The 18,357-nt window shown below is 38.4% G+C and overlaps 1 long non-coding RNA gene across 1 annotated transcript; it reads left to right on the top strand.

Annotated features, from left to right (window-relative positions):
• Positions 1-975: 975 nt before the first annotated feature.
• LOC107775828 (uncharacterized) lies at positions 976-17,257 on the top strand. The gene is made up of 3 exons (XR_001645822.2): positions 976-1,455; positions 2,727-2,799; positions 16,983-17,257. It is a non-coding gene; the product is annotated as an uncharacterized LOC107775828 (long non-coding RNA).
• The last annotated feature ends 1,100 nt before the right edge of the window (positions 17,258-18,357 follow it).

Here is an 18,357-nt window from a genome sequence, read left to right as displayed (position 1 = left end):
GACTGAAGTCATGAGCATTGCATTTTTCCTCTTCATCAGAAGAGGCCGTAGAAGAATGAACTGGCACCTGCAGCTAGCGAGCATCAAGGTTCAAATCAGAGTTTGCGTGAAGAACCAGTCAAGACTCAAGATCAAGTTATAGAAGACTTATAGATATGAATCTTGTAACTCATTGTTGATAGGCTTGTTTAGTCTCTTTTGATTTTGATGTAATGACACGACAACATGCCGGAGCCTCGATAGAACCTTACTCGACTCTCCAACTCAGCATTCCATCCTTTTCCTTGAACTACACGCGACCTGATTCCCTTATAACCCGGGATATGTAGGCCGTCCAAAACCAGGTTTCGGTTGCACTCTTTTCTCATATCTCTTTCCTTTTGAATAATGGTATGGCCAAAAATTAGTCATATCGCTCATCTTTCTTTGCCTGAAAGTACTTCATGTTTCCAAGCAAAGAGGGACATGCTGTGAGCACTTAATATTTGACCATATCTCAATTTCTCACCACTTTTTAATATGTAAATATTTTTTAAGTTCAATTTACATATATTAGCTCTTAATTTACCTTTTATAGGTTTTACTTAAGAAAATTAAAAATGATAAAAAGAGTCACATTTTTAGTATAAGTTTTATCTTCATTTACAAAGAAAGAATAAATTTCAAAAAAAAAAAAAAAGATGTAGTTTTTCTTTAGTTTAGTGCAATTTTTAAGTTTAGAGACTTTCAACAAATACATTAAGTATGTAGTACTTTTACCTTGTTATTTTGATTTAGTAGGAATATTAATTTTACCTTTTATTCATTATCCATTGTTAAAAGAAAAAACAAAGCAAAAAAAAGAATAAATCATTTTTTGGATATGAATTTAGTAACAAACTTTGTCTTACCCACAAGATTCCCTCCACTCACGTCACTCACATGCCCACATCAGCACACACACTCTTTTTGTTTTTCTTTCCAATTCACATACTCTCCACTCACATAATAAATAAAGAGACTCATCTCACATAGGATAGGGAGAAGGAAAAAGGGGGACACACGAAAAAAGGGGAGATATTTTCCTCTTTTCTTCCTAATCATACACTCATCTTCCTCACCTCATCTCTTCCAATAAATACTACCAAGATGCCAGCCAAAAGGAGATCTGAAAAACAATCCTAAAATCATGTAAAACTCCATTAAAATAACCTAAAACCACCAAAAAATAGTTGCATCGTTGCTGCCGAACAACCACAAGAGGGACCAAAAATCAGCCATTAAAACAGCCTCTTTTCACCTAAAACAGTGGCATTTTCTGGGCGTTCAAGATTTCCGTCATTGGCGAGGTTTCCTGTTTGAGTTCATTGAGGATTTTCGGAGAAATTTTTCGGTCCATATACTGTTTTCTTTCTTTTGCTTTTGGACAAATTCTTGCTTAATGTACGTCAAATTGGAGTCTTCATCTAATACAAGGTTATTTGTTTTTCTCTTTTAACATTTCTGCTTCCTAGTTCAATGATACTTACTGAAATTTTATTTGCATTATGATTTTAATTTAGGTGATATTCTTGTTTTTTTATGTAGTGGCAAGTGTGTTTAAAATCATGAATCTGTTCAATAGTTTTATATTGTTTAGTTTTATGAATCTTATGTTATGTGTAGTAATAGTAATATTGTTTATTTATTAGATCTAAACCAAAAAGAAAAAAGAAAAACAACATAGAAGATGAGTAGATTAGTTGGTAAAGGATTTGGGCCGAACGAATAGGCCACTGGTATTAGAAAATCTAATGTAAGCTTGGGATAGGAGTAGGTTTGGGTTTGAAATAAGTTGTATTGCTCCTTAGGCTTTAGTTGAACGCTGGCATGTTTCCTCAATAACCAAGAACGCCGAATTACTACAAAAATCACTACTATGCCTTTAGACACGCTCGTAACAAATCTACCATTGTGATTATGTATAAGTTCGCGTGACATAATTATGGTCCCAAAAATAAATCAAGTTACGTGTTCGCGTGATTTTGATAAAATAATCTAATAAATAATAAATGTTATTAATTGTGTACATGTATGCGTGGCATGACTTTGACATACCAAACAAAATGAATACACATATGTATCATTTTATTTCAAGATAATTCCATAATTACGAATAATCAAGCAATAAAAGCGGATAGATAAAATTTGAAAGCCAATAAATCACAGTTCGTCCAAAATTAATTCAAGCTAAGTTGTAGTCAATAAAGCGACCGTGCTAGAACTACGGGACTCGGAAAATACCTTACACCTTCTCCCCGGTCAACAGAATTCCTTACCTGAACTTTGTTTTTGCAAACCAATAATAAAAGAGTCAAATCTTTATTTGAATAGGGATTCAAATAAAAGGTGACTTGGAACACCCAAAAACTCAATTCCAAGTGGCGACTCTGTAAATAAAATAATCCCTATCAAAAACTTGTCACTTTAATTGAAAAAACTTTTTAATGATCAAGGATAATCATCCACCTATAAAAACTTTTAGAATTGAGAACTAAAAGTTCAAACATAACGCAAGGCATGGTATTGACTATCCTCTTTGAATGATGGTAATAAGCATGTCATGCCATCCTTGCAAATACATGATGTTTTTCATTGTCTTTAAGTAATTTTTGACATTTTTTCTTAAACTAATATGCTATTTTCCTATACTAAATTTTTTATAAAATTCGGCGTGTTCTTTTTTTTTTTCAATGTTCTTTTTGTAGGATGTGAAATTCTACTAATCTCAAGAGAAATAAAGAGTTGATTTGTTCAGACATAATCTTTGTAGATAAAGAGGTAATACATATTTCTTATTCATTTTTATATGCATTTTGTAGTTTTAATCTTGAAAACACTTACTGATTTTCTTATAACTTGGTGCATGTTATAATTAGAATGAACCAAGTAAACAAATACAAGTATATGTTGTGTGAAGGTTTAGCATATGTTATTAAGAACTTCAAAATTACTTAGGGTATTGGTATACTGACCCGATCGATCTTTTTGAGCTCTAGCATTTTGTTCAGGGGTTTAAGGCCTTGAGTAGCTTCATATAATGCATTATGACTCGCGTGTGTGGTTGGTTTTGACTTTCGAGAGGTTCGAGATTGATTTAAAAGAGTGATTCTCAATTTGGAAGCTTTAAGTTGGAAAAGTTTATCAAGATTTGACTTTTGAGTAGACAACCTCGGAATCGAAATTTTATGATTGCAATAGGTTCATATGGTAGTTTTGGACTTGGGCGTATGTTCGAATTTGGAGGTTACTAGAAGGTTTTGACTCTATTTGCCAAAGTTGGCAATTTGAAGGATTGGAGAGTTATAGGTTTGACCGGAAGTTGACTTTGGTATTATCATATCCTGATTAATGTTTTGGGACTTTGGATAGGTTAATTTGGTTGATTGGGACTTGTGTGTAAAGTTTGGTCGTGTTCCGGAATGTCTAAGTGATATTCGGATGCGTTCGGTGAAGTTGGAATATTTAAAAGTTTTGATAAGGATTTTGATCTTTGATTCTTGATTTTGTCATTGTTTTTTATGGTTGAAGCCTTGGAATAAGTTTGAGTAAGGTATTTGGACTTGTTGGTTTCATTGGATGGGGGTTAGGGGGTGTTTCGGATTGATTCCAGACCATTTTGGTGATTATATGGGTCAGTTGGTTATTGTGTATTGCACCTGTTGTGCATATTGCACAGGTGCGAGGTTGTATAAGCGACTCATGTAGCGCATCTGCGCAGGCATAGAAGCAGAGTTGAGGGCACAAAAGCGGAGTTTGTCCTGGGCTTGGGAGTCTGCATGTGCGGACAAAGTTGCGCAGAAGCGCATTCACTCCTGTGAGCATTTGGGCGCATCAGCGGCGCTGCAAAAGCAGACTGTTCATCACAGAAGCGAAGGTTAGTGAGTGAAGTGAAGCTCGCAAATGCGAGTATGGGCTTATAGAAGTGGTATTACGGACGCGATGGTTTTGAGTGCAGATGTGAAGTTACTGGCATCATTATTATTGTTACGCGGCGCCTTCCTGAGATTCTTTGGAAGGGCGACGTAAAGCTAAGCAACCGATATCAGTGTGGTTGATGTCCGCCAATTGAGGTCCCCTCCGTACGCTAGATGAGATTGTCAGTGTCGTACGAGAAAAACCAATATCATGAGCAATTGAGAATGAAAGCTGATTGCATTAATGAATGAAAGCTATTACAAAATGCTACGCAGTGTTGAGGGGGAGAGACGCCAGTACAGAGAAATATTTGCTTGCTTGAATGTTTGAATGCTTGATCTCCCCTAATAATGCTTAAACAAAAATAAACCAAAGTTAGATGACTTGACCTATATAAGCTTTAGAAGAACACTGAAAGTAAATGCAATAAAATTACTCTATATTTACAATAAAAAGGACTTAGTCTTCTACAAGGTAGAAACAAGTCCGTTGGCGGCAACTTTATCTTTAGCATCAGGGTCTGCGCGCGCGGCGCAGTTGGCATCTGTCTGTGGCTGGGTGCATCTGCCTGCGGCTGGCACTGGCACTTGGCATCAAGGTTTGCGCACACGACATTGTTTATGTGCGCGACGCTGTTGGAATCTGCATACGGTTGGGCGTTGGCGAGGCATTAGGATCTGTGCGCGCGGCACTGTTGGCATTTGCTAGCCGATGGGCGCTGGCGAGGGCTATCGGTGGGGCGACAGAGGCACATGCGCGCTTGTCACTTGGCGCTGCCGAGACCACGGGGCTGACCGTAGAACTGGGTGTTGGGAGGCTTGCCAGGATGCCATGGGGAGCGTCCAAGGGGTCATGGGGCATGGCTGGAAAGCAGCCCATCACATTCTCCCCCACCTAAGTTGGCAATGTACTTGGAGCCTTACCTGCAAGGTGATAATTGATCAGGCTCTTGTAGGCTTGGAGGTTTGTTCCCCTCGGTCTTGTGAGGTGGCTTTGTGAATGATGCTCCATGTCTTTCTGAAATGATTTGAGGTGGTTGACATGGATGACTGGGTGGATGATTCACCATGCTGGGGTATTCACCCGGTATGTGGCTTTTCCAATGCGTCTTTTAATGGACAATGGTCCGATGTGTTATTGCAATAGGCGAGGGTCATTGGTTCTCTCTGCAAACAAGTACCTCTTTGGGATTCTTACCATCACTTTGTCTCCTGCTTGATATTGGACAAAGTGAAGGTTTTGGTCGGCATACCTCTTTGCCCTCTCTTGGGCTTTGAGAAGATAGCTCTGCACTATCTCCAAATTTCGCTCCCATTCCTTTGAAAAGCTGGCAGCTCGAGGCGATTTTGGCATGTTTGGTGCATTCACAGTTTGTGGGAGTAGCGGTTGCTATCTGGTAACAATTTCAAAAGTGGTTTTGTTTGTACTAGATCTCTTTTGTGAATTGAAACATAGTTAAGCAACATCCAAAAGCTTCACCCAATTCTTCTGTGATCCGGTTGTAAAGTGGCGGAGATATTCCTCCAGCATGTCATTGAACTGTTCTGTCTAGCCATTTGATTGTTGTTGATGAAAGCTTGAGTTGTGACTCAATTTTGTCCCGAGGCACCTAAAGAGATGGGTCCAAAAGTTGCTAGTGAAGCGTAAGTCGCGGTCACTAGCATTATCTTTGGCAGGCCCCAATATTTGACAATATGAGAGAAGAAGAGTCAAGTTGTATTTTCTGCTAATATGTTCTGTGGGGCTGCTATGAAGGTGGCATACTTGGAAGTCTGGTCTACTACAAACAAGATAGTTGCAAGATTTCCGACCTTGGGAAATCCTGTGATGAAATTCAGGGAAATGCTTTCCCAAGGTCTCTTTGGGACAGGTAGTGGATCCAAGAGTCCCGCTTGTGCCGAGCTGTCCGACTTGTCCTTGTGGACTGCTTGACAAGTCTGCACACACCGAGGGGTGTCATCATTCATTTGAGGCCGATTATATGATTTTTGATTCTTGTTACTGAGGGTAGCCGAAACCATAGGTTCATGTCTTTTGACTCCCTTCTTCGACTGCCTGGCTGAGATGTTTTCAGCGGCCATCTTTATGGGTATACATGGTATAATGCGGGGTTTGTCCCCGTTTTCTCCCATCATCAGGAGCATGTCGACATAAGGTATCGGTATGGTGTTGGTTTACCTCAGGAATTCCAATCCCAATATCAGTTCGAAGTCATTTATGAATGCTACGCATAGGTTGAATCTTTCTTTGTATGGGCCAAACTTCATTGGCACTTGTTTGGCTATTCCACTCACTGGCTGGGGTGGTGAGTTGATAGCCTTGACACGACCCCTACTCTTTTGCACAACTAGATTGAGGCTCTCCACTTGAGTCGAGGCCAAGTAGTTGGGGGTAGCACCCGTGTCTATCATTGCCCGAATTGGTCTGCCGTTTACTTTTATTTCGACGAACATTAAGGTACTCTCTTATGTGGTAGGAGGCCTCTCATCCCCCTTCTTTTTCCCTTTCTTGGCGATTGGGCATGCGTCCTTCTTAGGGTTACCAACACTGGTTCCCGCTGGGGTATTAGGGATGGAGTCAACAATTGCATTGAAGGCACCTACTTGCTCTGTGTCGTCTAGGTCATCATCTGACCCATCATCAACAGTCTGATGAACGTTGATCTGTGCATGTGGGTATTCATTATTCCAATGTTGCCCACCACAATGACGACATTCTGAAGGGGGTTTTCTCCCCTGATTGTTGTTGACGAATGCAGCACTGTTGCTGCTTGAGGAAGAAGTCTTAGATTTTGTTGCACTTTGATCTCCTCCATTTCTGCTAGGGCCACCATTGCTAGGTTGGCTCCCATTGTATCCCCCTTGGATAGGCGGTTGAGGCCTATCCTTCTGAGTTTCCATCTGACAATCCCCAAGGCATTCTGCAGCTTGAATCGCCTTGGGCAGGGTATCTACCCTTTGTCTTTGCAGCTCCATACGAGCATGAGGTTTCAAACATTCTATGAATATGAAGAGTTTGTCTTTGTCCCCCATATCCCGTATGTTTAGCATAAGCGCGAAGAATTCCCGCACGTAATCCCGTACTGACCTGGTCTGGCGGAGTTCCTGCAGCTTTCTCCGTGCATTGTATTCCACATTTTCGGGGAAGAACTGCAGGCATATGGCTGCCTTCAGTTCTGCCCATGTCTTGAGAGTATTTTCACCGGACCTGATGGCTTCGTATTTCACCCGCCACTAGAGTTTAGCATCACCCTGAAGATACATGGCATCAATTGCTACCTTTTTGGCTTCTTCTAACTACCCCATGACATCGAAGTACTATTCGATGTCAAAGACAAAGTTCTCTACTTCTTTAGCATCCCGAGCTTCGCTGTATGGCTTTGGCTCCAGAAATTTTAGATTTTATGGCACAGGGGCGAGGTTCACAACACCCCTGATTCGATTTTCGTCTCCTCTAAGCAGGCCTTGTTGGGCAACATTGACAACACTGCGCTGGCCTGTCAAGTTTATCTATGGTTTGTTGCATGGAAGTCACCCTATCTGCCTCTAGTTCCCTAAGGGCTAAATCCTCGGCGCGCTCCTGTTGGAGGTCCTCAAATTTGCCTTAAATTTCGGCTACCTCTACGGTTGCCGTTTGCCGGTCTCCCTTAGAGTCGCAACTGATGTTTGCTATGTCAACTTCGGCTTGCCGCATTCTGTTGTCCAGGTCGTCCAACCTTTGCACTAGGCTGGTTCTTAGATTAGGTACCGTATCCACGATGGGCCGTAATACGTCAAGCGTCTCTTCAAGGGTCGCGATGCAATCCCCATAATTCACCATGGTCAGAAATGGTGGTAATGGTAATATGTTCCCTCGTCCGATGTCGAGCCTAAGCTATGATACAAACTGTTATATGGTACGTTCCTGAGTTTCCTTGGAAGGGAGACGTAAAGCTAAGCAACTGATGTCAGTGCGGTTGTTGTCCGCCAATTGAGGTCCCCTCCATATGCTAGACGGGATTGTCAGTGTCGTACATTAAAAACTAATGTCACGAGCAATGAAGAGAATTGAAGGGAGCAATTGAGAATGAAAGTTGATTGCATTATTAAATGGAAGCTATTACAAAAGGCTACGCGTTGTCGAGGGGGAGAGACACCAGTACAGAGAAATATTTGCTTGCTTGAATGTTTGAATGTTTGAATGCTTGATCCCCCCTAATAATGAATAAAAAAATAAACCAAAGTTACATGACTTGACCTATATAAGCTGTAGAAGCACACTAAAAGTAAATGAAGTAAAACTACAAGGTCGAAACAAGTCTATTGGCAGCAACTTTATCTTTAGCATTAGGGTCTGCGCGCGCAGTGTTGTCGGTGCACGTGACACTATTTGCGTCTGCCTGCGGCTGGGCACTGACACTTGGCACCATGGTTTGTGCGCGCGATGCTGTTGTAATCTGCCTGCGGTTGGGCACTGGCGAGGCATCAGGATCTCTGCGCGCGACACTGTTGGCATCATCATGGTCTTTGCGTGCGGCATTGTCTGTGCGCGCGACATTGTTGACATCTGCCAGCCGATGGGCGCTGGCGAGGGCTATCAGTAAGGCGACAGAGGCACATGCGCGCTTGTCCCTTGTCTCTGTTGAGACCACAGGGCCGCCCATGGCGCTGGGCATTGGGAGGCTTGCCAGGACGCCACGGTGTCACGACCCCAAATTCCCTCCGTAGGATGTCGTGATGGTACCTAGTCTCTAAGACTAGGTAAGCCTATCAATGCGGAATAATAATAAATATCTGAAATAAATAAACTATAATTCAAACAAATTCAACACCCAAAACCCGGTAGAAATAAGTCACAAGCTTCTAAGAATTTATTCTCTGTCTCTATATGTCAGAGTCTAAAACAAATAAAGAAGCAACATAGTAAGATAGAAGGGGACTCCGGAGTCTGCGGACGCTGGCAGGTATACCTCGAAGTCTCCTCGTACAGCTAGTTTACTGATGCCTAGTCTAATAAGATGTACCTGGATCTGCACAAAAAGATGTGCAGAAGCGTAGTATGAGTATACCACAGCGGTACCCAGTAAGTGCCAAGCCTAACCTCGGTAGAATATTGACGAGGTCAGGTCAAGCCTTACTGGAAAATAATAATAACATGAAAAAATATTTAACAATATAATAAAATAAATGATAATAGAAATGAATCAAGTAGCAAGTCATCATTTAATTATACAAAATAATGACAAATAATATCTCGTAGAAACCACCAAAATTTTCTTTCAACTTAAGAAAATCACAATAAAAATCAAAGGCAACTACGGCCATAAATCAATATCAACAAGGGCACTACGAGGTACCGCATCGTAGTCCCAAATCATAAATAAATTCACAATATCTCATTTCCTTATCTCACCGCGGGAGCCTTCACAATTTATTTTAAAGAAAATATTTTTCCCGAAATAGCATCCCGCGTTTTAGCCATCCTTATCACACCGCATGACTTCTAGTAGTTCCCCCTACTAGCCACGCGTATCAAGCCACCCTTATCTCACTGCATTTCAATATCCAGACCTTATACCACCGCATGCGTATCAATATCACAACATATCACAATTTGCACCTCAAGTGCCCAAATATTTCAATTTGCCAAAGTAAATCAACAACAATATTTTTTCACAATAAAGAGCTCACGGATCATGCCAACATAAATCATCAATAATAGTTTTCCACAATAAAGAGCTCACGTCTCCATCAAAATGAGTACAAAAATCTTACAAAAATATTCGAAAATAAATAATTTAGCAAAATAATATTTCAAAATCTTTAATACGTTGCTTCAATACCAAATTTAAAAATGCCCAAACCTTCATATTAATAATATTTAATTTAAAGAAAATCAATTTCAAATAATGCACAGAATAAAAGAAACCAACTTTCAACTAAACAGGTAAAACAATTAGCAGGAAAAGGTCAAGCAAATTTAAAGTATACGAATCAAATCAATGATGGAGAATATAACAAGATTTAATAATTTAATTAATGTGCAACAATGATCTTCACAATTTAAAAACATAATCCTTCACATTTAGTTCGTGTACACACTCGTCACCTCGTATACACGACTTTCATCACATTACAATTAATACCAATCCTAGGAAAAAATTTTCCCACACAAGGTTAGACAAGTCACTTACCTCAACTTGCTCCAATTTAACCAAGTAGTATGCTTTTTCCTCGATTTTCCGATTCCGGTCGACTCGTATCTAGTCATAATTAATTTGATACAGTCAACAAAAATTATAGAATTAATTCTATAAGAAAATACTATATTTTTTAATAAAAATCCGAAATTAACTCAAAAATGGCTCTCGAAATCCGGCGAAAGTTACGAAATATGAACGCCCATTCAACCACGAGTCTAACCATACCAAAATGACTAAATTCCAATAAAAATTAGACCCTCAAATCCTCAAATCTATCCAAGAGGGTTTTTTCAATTTTTTTAAAACTTAAATCACCAATTAAATAATAAAAACAGGGATGGATTCGGGTAATCTAACCAAGATTGAGTTACGAACACTTACCCCGATGTTTTCTCTGAAAATCTCCCAAAATTCGCCTCAATCCGAGCTCCAAATCGTTAAAAATGGAAAATGGGATGAAGTCCCATTTTCTGAACTTAAACATTCTGTCCAGTGGTTTCTTCTTCGCGAACGTGACCCTTGCCTCACGTTCGCGAAGCACAAAAATGTGCTGCCCATCCTCTTCGCAAACGCGACCTACGCTTCGCGAACGTGAAGCTTTGGAAACTTAGACCTTCGCGAACACGTCCCTTACCTCGCGAACGCGTAGAACAAAAGACTGGGGTTCCCAACTGCCTCACACTCCTTCGCGAACGCGACACCACCCACGCGTTCGCGATGCACACACTACCCTACCCTTCGCATTCGCGTCCTCTCCTCCGCAAACGCGTAGATCAAAAATTCACCAGCTCAAAAAACTTTTCGTGAACGCGAGGCTCCTCCCGCGAACGCGAAAGAGGAAATCAGAAAAATTGCAGCAGCAGATATCAGCTATCTCACAAAGGCCAAAAATGATCCATTAACCATCCGGAACACGCTCGAGACCCTCGGAACCTCAACCAGTTATACCAACAAGTCCTAATACATCATACGAATTTAGTCGAGCCTTCAAATAACATCCAACAACACTAAAAAACATGAATCACATATAGATTCAATCCTAATAAACTTTGAAACTTTCAATTTCTACAAACGACGCAAGAACATATCAAATCAAGTCCGATTGAACTCAAATTTTGAATGCAAGTCATAAATGACATAACAGAGCTATGAAAACTTTCGAAACTGGATTACGACCCTGATATCAAAAAGTCAACTCCCCGGTCAAACTTTCAAACTTAAATTCCTATTTTAGCCATTTCAAGCCTAATTTAACTACGGACTTCCGAATAAAATTCCGAACACGCTCCTAAGTCCAAAATCACCATATAGAGCTGTTGGAATCATCAAAATTCTATTCCGGGGTCATTTTCTCAAAATATTGACCGAGTCAAACTTAGTATTTTAAGGCCAACTTAAGGAACCAAGTGTTTCGATTTTAACCCGAACACTTTCAAATCCCGAACCAACCATCCCCGCAAGTCATAAATTTATAAAAGCACATACATGTCATTTTATTTAGGAAAACAGGGTTCTAAAAGTAAAAATAACTGGTTGGGTCATTCCACATGGGGTGCATCTAAGGGGTCATGGGGCATGCCTGGAAAGCAGCCCATGACATTATATTCGAGGGTTTAGCTCATTTTCTACTATTTTGGGTTTTGGAGCTTGGGAGAGGCGATTTTTGGGGAAATTTTCATCACTAATTTGAGGGTAAGTGATTTTTACTTGATTTGATTATATATCCTATTTCCTCGTGGATTATTATATTTAGATCAAGGAATTGTAAAGAGAAATTTAAGGGTTTTGTTTATAATTTTAGAGAGTGCAAATTGAGAATTTGGGAGTCGATTTGGACTTGGTTTTAGAATCTAATCATATATTTGGAATAGTGAGGTTTTGGATGAACTATATCTATAAAGGCCCAAGGTTGACTTTTTATTGAATTTTTTATATGGTTTAAAGATTGAATCCTTTTAATATGGAATCAATTCCTAAAGCTTGTATTGGCTCACATGTTTGACTAGATTTGAGTCGTTTGGTGTTGGATTGATCGGAAAGGCTGTTGTTGATTGATTTAATCTCGTCGGGTGGAGGTAAGTGTCACGCCCCGACCTTGGGGAGCGCGACCGGCGCTCAACAGAGTTGCCCCGTTCGAGAAAGCCTGCACAATATCGTCTACCCAACTCACCCATGAATAAAGAGATAAATATATTTCATTAATTAGACGGTAAGGGGCCATGTGTACAACACCGGTTCATTTCCATAAGTTACATCATTAACAAGTTCCCAAAATAGTACACTATACAATCATAGTTCAAGCGGAACAGATGATATGATTACAATATTTTTAGTTCAACCTTCCCAAATTAATATACAACTCACACTATGTCTACAGAGCCTCTAACAGAAACAAAAGAGTGCTAAGACAGTACCAGCAACAAGGCCTCCGCTATACCTCAAAATGCAATGTACAAAGGACAAAAGATACAGGACCCCGGAATGAAGTGGGGCTCACCAAGTCAGCTAATGAGAGGGTGTGTTGTTGTCACTGATCAATATCACCTGCTATGGAACCACATGCATCCATTAAAGATGCAGCGCCCCTGGCAAAAGGGACATTAGTACATATGGAATAGTACTAGTATGTAAAACTAAACACCCTCTCATTATAACAATTAACGCTAAATGGAGAAGGAAACATGAAATCATTAAGAGATTCAAACCGCATCAAGGTGTCAAGTTAGAGGAAACATAATTTCAAGTAAGTTTCAATCTTTTTAAGTTGGGATATCTTTAGAACCGATACACCACCGTATTTTTAAAGGGAGTCCGATCTCAGCCCGATCAGTTAAGTCGTATCACCCCGAGACATCCACTCATAATACCACTATGTGCGCGGCATGACGTCCGATCTCAGCTCGATTGGCTAAGCCGTCTCACCACAATGCCGTGTGGATTGACATCATATCACACCTCGCTAGCAATAATCTCATCCCATTTAAGGGAAGACATATCAACACATCAATCCCATCCCATATAAGGGGAAACAACCTCATCACATTAACACGGGGATTTACCCCTCAATCACTCCTACACCGGCATGTGTAGTTTCAAGGTTAGGTTATTTTGACCTACCCTTCCTCGGTGACTAAACGATACTCCCAAAGCATTTACTATTAAAAGGATTCACAACTCATTTCAACATCTTGTTCTCGCCTCTCTGTTTCATTGGCATTAATAGTAGAAAGTGTAATATCATTTTTGGCACGTTGGCCGTATTTCATATTCTATACTTACTGTTTCACTTTCAAACATCATCACGGATCATCAACAAAAAACATTTCTATTCAAGACTCTAAGTACATATTTGAACAATTAAAGGTCTTAGGCACATGTGATTTCTTACACAATTCGATATGATAGCTTTCATTAGAATCGCGTTTTCAAGTCATAACATATTAACACACATCCCATACTTAAATCACCTTCTCAAATAGTAACTCCAACATAACAAGAACATTTGGAATATCTATTTAACACATACAGATTGAGATTTTTTATCTAAATATGAGACAAATATGTTCAGATTAACAACAATTACTATTCAACTGTAACAAACAAAAACCATGACCTATTGTTATGAAAAAGGGGTAACTTAATCTTAAAGAGTATGTACAGAAGGATTATTGGTACTCCTAAGAGTTCAGGTTTGTAAAACTATCTCATATATCTACAGCCAATCAATCAGACATGAACATAATAAAGAAGACTCAGAGAGTTGTTCTTAGAATTAACATCCACATATATAAAGGAAGAGAGCATTTAAAACACTTGTATTTCTCAAACTTCAGTTAAATGGTGAAGGATGTAAAGTATGAACTCTCAGGTTTTGTCCTAATGAGGAATATCAGACAGTGTTCTCGACCATAAGACAACATGATGCAGGAAAATAGTGTATAGAGATGAAGATCATAATAACGTCATAGTAGAACTATTGACAGAAACCCTAAAGTTTGAACAAGCACGGGAGTCATTAGAGCACATTAAGGGAGTTTAATCATATTAGCTATATGAAAGTTATTAAAGCTCATAAAGGAAACTTAATCATATAGACTGTTTAGGCTCAGAGATGCAAGTCATTAAAGTCATGTAACAGTTTAGTCAATACCAATTTAAGAGATTCTGAAAACATGAGGAATGACCACAGATCAATAACACTTTAATATGAACTGGGATAACACTTTATAGGCTAATGACAAATATTATAAGCTAATACAGTTAATAGAAAAAACAACAGCATGTACATAGCATTCAAGTAAAACAATTAGAAGAGAAGAGGGTGAAGGTGCACTGACCTTTCGTAGGGAAGCATGCCAAATAGAACTCAGAGACTTCAACCAAATGAATACCTCGGAGCAAAGTCAGAATTCGAGTAAGAGCTTAGTCGAAAAAACTCTACAACTACTATACTGATTTTTGCTTTTGCTAAGTGTTCTTGGTGTATTCTTTTCAGTGTTAAGTGGTTGTGTAGATGATGTTAGGTGGTTTTGTGGATGATGTGTAGATGATGTTAGGTGAGAACATTAAAGGCCTTATTTATAGTGCCATTAAGGCTCTAGGGTTTCAATGGATTCAAAATCATGAGTGGAAAGTGACAACAAATTGATGATGATAGCAAAATCGAGTGAAACATTTGAGAGACAGAGGGGGAAAATTATGAACAAACTTACCTAAGTGAAGAAGGTTGACCGTTGAAGGCAAAACCCATCGGTCAAAGCTCCAATGTCCAGAGGTCATTGAATTTGACCTCTGCACTTCAATTAATCATGATGAGGCTATGAAATGTGCTTTTGCATGCTCTAATTTAACAGAACATAAAGGAAATCTGGAGATTTGAAGTTCATCTTTGAGTCTAGGGTTTCAGATTAGGGGTTTCGAATTTAATCAACAAAAATAGAAACTGAAATCAACTGGCTTCGTAACATAAGTTGATTAAACTGAAACCCGCAGATGAATCTATAAGTTGGATTTGAAAGAACGAAGGAGAAATTAGGCCAGCGATGTTCTGAGCTTAGGGTTCTAGAATTGGGTTTTGAATTTTGAGTGTTGAGATAGGAAATAGCGGTTGGATTCACGGATAGAGAGATAGAAGAGATGATTCTGAGTGATTTCGAGTGACCTTGCACAAATCTGTGCAAAGTTTTAGAGATTGATGGCTGATGGAGATGAGAGAAAAGAGAGAGCAAAGGGAAAGAGAGACGAACAGGTCTTTGAGTGAATGATTAGGGTTTGGGGGGATTGGGATTGGTCTCGTGGGTTAATGTTGAGAGATAGAACCTGGGTCGTTGGATCATTAGATCAATGGCCTAGATAATTTGGTCAATTAGGATATTTAGGGAGGATTTTTCGTGTCCCTTAGATTAGGAGATTTTGGACGGTAGGGATGAGATCTCTGGGATGGGTGTTTAAAATCAAAAGAAAATTGGAGATAAAACGTGAACCGTTGATTTAAGGAACAAACGGCTTGGATTCACTGTGTTTCTTGTGTGAGTGTTATGGAGAGGTGACGTGGCGCGAGCTCATTGGCTCTAAGAGAGTGGCCTCGATAGACACATTGGAATGGAGATGGGGTATTTGGACTGGGTATGTTTTGGATTGGGCTTGCACGTTTAGGCCAAAAATAATTTAAAAGATGGTCATTTTGCATTTAATTAAGAATTGCAACTGTAGCCCTTTTGTTTTTTAATCCCCATTTGAATTTAATTTAAATAAACTTAATAATTTTTAATAAATATGGTAAAATTATAATTATTATATAAACTACTAATTATTTTAATTATTTATTTATAAAAATACTTTATTTTTCTAAATGGTAATACTAAGTTCGAAATACCAACATAGTAGTCTAATTAACTAGAAATTAAAGAGTAATTTATTAAATTAACTATAGAACCTATGTAATGTATATAAAAAAGTTATCTTAATAATATTAAAATAGCAAATATATTCATAATTACATAATATTAATACTACGTGATTAATTTTAAAACTAATACTTAATTAATTTGTAAAAATAGGTTTTTATTACTAGAGAACACTTTAAAAATATTTATTGTAAATTATTAAGTATGAATAAATTAATTTAAAAAGGGAGGGTCAAAATTGGCCGTCAACAATGTCCTTACTTGTTAAATATATGCATTCACTTCTTACATGTCTTTAATTGTTACATGCTTCCACTTAATCATGCCTTTACTTATCCTCCACCCTTACTTGTTATATGCTCTTACATGTTACCTATCTCTTGCTTTCACTTGCTTATTTATTTATACTTGCTTCTATTTCACTTTACTATGTTGTATTGGATTATCTTAGAGGATTTATGCATTTTAGTTCCTTTTTATGTTACATTTTGAGATTCGTCATAGTTGGATGTTATATGTTGATCGGGTTGCAAGCTTGCAACAATATTATATGTATGTGTGGATCGGATTACACCACCGCGACAAAATTATATGTATATATGGATAGGGTTGCACGCCATATATATATATATATATAGGGGGGAGGGGGGATCGAGTTGCGTGTCGCAACGAAGATGATGTATTGTGGTTATTCTTGGTTGTTAGATTCCTCTATTGTATTGTGTTGTAAGACTGTGATTGGGATGATATGCTGGAGCCCTCTATTATTTATTTCTTATTCCGTTTAGCAAGTAGTTATTTGTTTCTCTATTTCGTTTTTGCTTTTCTGCTTATTACTCGTATCGGTTTATAGTGTGTGTCTTGTCATAGCCTCACTACTTCGTCGAGGTCAGGCTCGGCAGTTACAGAGTATATAGGGTCGGTTGTACTCATACTATAATTTTACACTTCTCGTGCAGATCCCGGTGTTGGTCCCAGCGGTGTTCAGCGATGATTGCTCGGACCCTTCCTTCCAGTAGACTCGAGTTAGTGTTAGGCGTTCACAGACTCTGAAGTCCCCTTCCTATCTTTGTTGTTGTTTACTTTGTGCCGGACAGTTTTGTATTTTATTTCAGACCTTATATGTAGTATTCTAGTTGCTCATGTACTTATTGCACCAGTTTGTAGGAATAGTTTTACAGTGTGTTGGTTGTACACATATTATTCGTTTTTGCTATTACGCTCTTTTATTTTAAAGTCTCTTTTATTGTTACATCACGTTAGTTATTGTTCTAATATTGGCTTGCCTAGGAAACAAATGTTAGGATCTATCACGGTCCCATGATTGAGATTTTGGGTCGTGACTATAACATGGGTAATCACCTAACTCCAAAGGGAAAGATCCATATCCAAGCGTTGATCATTTTATAATTAATGATCAATAACCAATAATCAATATCTTCTCAAAGTATCTGTAATGCCCAAATCCTCAATTTTCACAAAAACCAACTCTCCACTCATGCATATGTGTATGAAATAATATAATAAAAAAGTATCGGACAATAATAACAAGAATGCGGATAAAAGCTCATATGGTTAGAAAATGGATATGGCTAACCATGTAAGTCAATCTATCACAATGGCTCAATAAACTATTTAAGCATGCGTAGTTCAATCATATTATTTAATATGAGTCAATTAAGCCATATAAACACCAAATCATAAAGTAAATAAGACTAGTGTATGACTACAGACTTATAATAAAGCTTAACATGGAAAAATAACCTTTGTGCCCAATTAAATAAGTTATAACCTTAAGCATGCTCATGAATCATAATTATGAATTATCACGTAGTCATAGAATCGACTGAAACATGGATAATAACTTCATATAATCCAAACAAAGCATAACCCAAGTCAACAATATTGGATATGATCAAAACCTAGCTACGCATATATGTAGGAGTGTTTTTAAAGGCGTGGGCGTAAGGCGAGGCGTAAGCCCCGAGGCACGGGGCGTAAGCCTCATGGGTATTTAATTTTTAATATTTTATAAAATAATATAATTACAGTAAATATTTATAAACAGGTAAAATTGCATAAAAATTGAAGAAAACTATAAATATGTGAAATATATATGTATATATATGTATATGTGTGTTTGCACGCGCGCGCGCGCGCTCCATTCCCACAAAAAACTAGTCAAAACAATCTATTATACGCTACTTACAAGCACAAGTAAGTTGAGTCAAAAAGAATAAAGTTTTCTACATGGAGGAACAAAAAAGATGACTTACCTGCAATTTGAACTTTGAATTTTAATTTGCTGTTATGAAGGAGAATGGAGTTCTCTTT

The sequence above is a fragment of the Nicotiana tabacum genome, chromosome 15, assembly GCF_000715075.1.
Source record: "Nicotiana tabacum cultivar K326 chromosome 15, ASM71507v2, whole genome shotgun sequence".
In the NCBI taxonomy this organism is placed as follows: domain Eukaryota; kingdom Viridiplantae; phylum Streptophyta; class Magnoliopsida; order Solanales; family Solanaceae; genus Nicotiana; species Nicotiana tabacum.
Note: the sequence above shows the minus strand (reverse complement) of the source record. Positions and strands in the feature narration are given on the sequence as shown.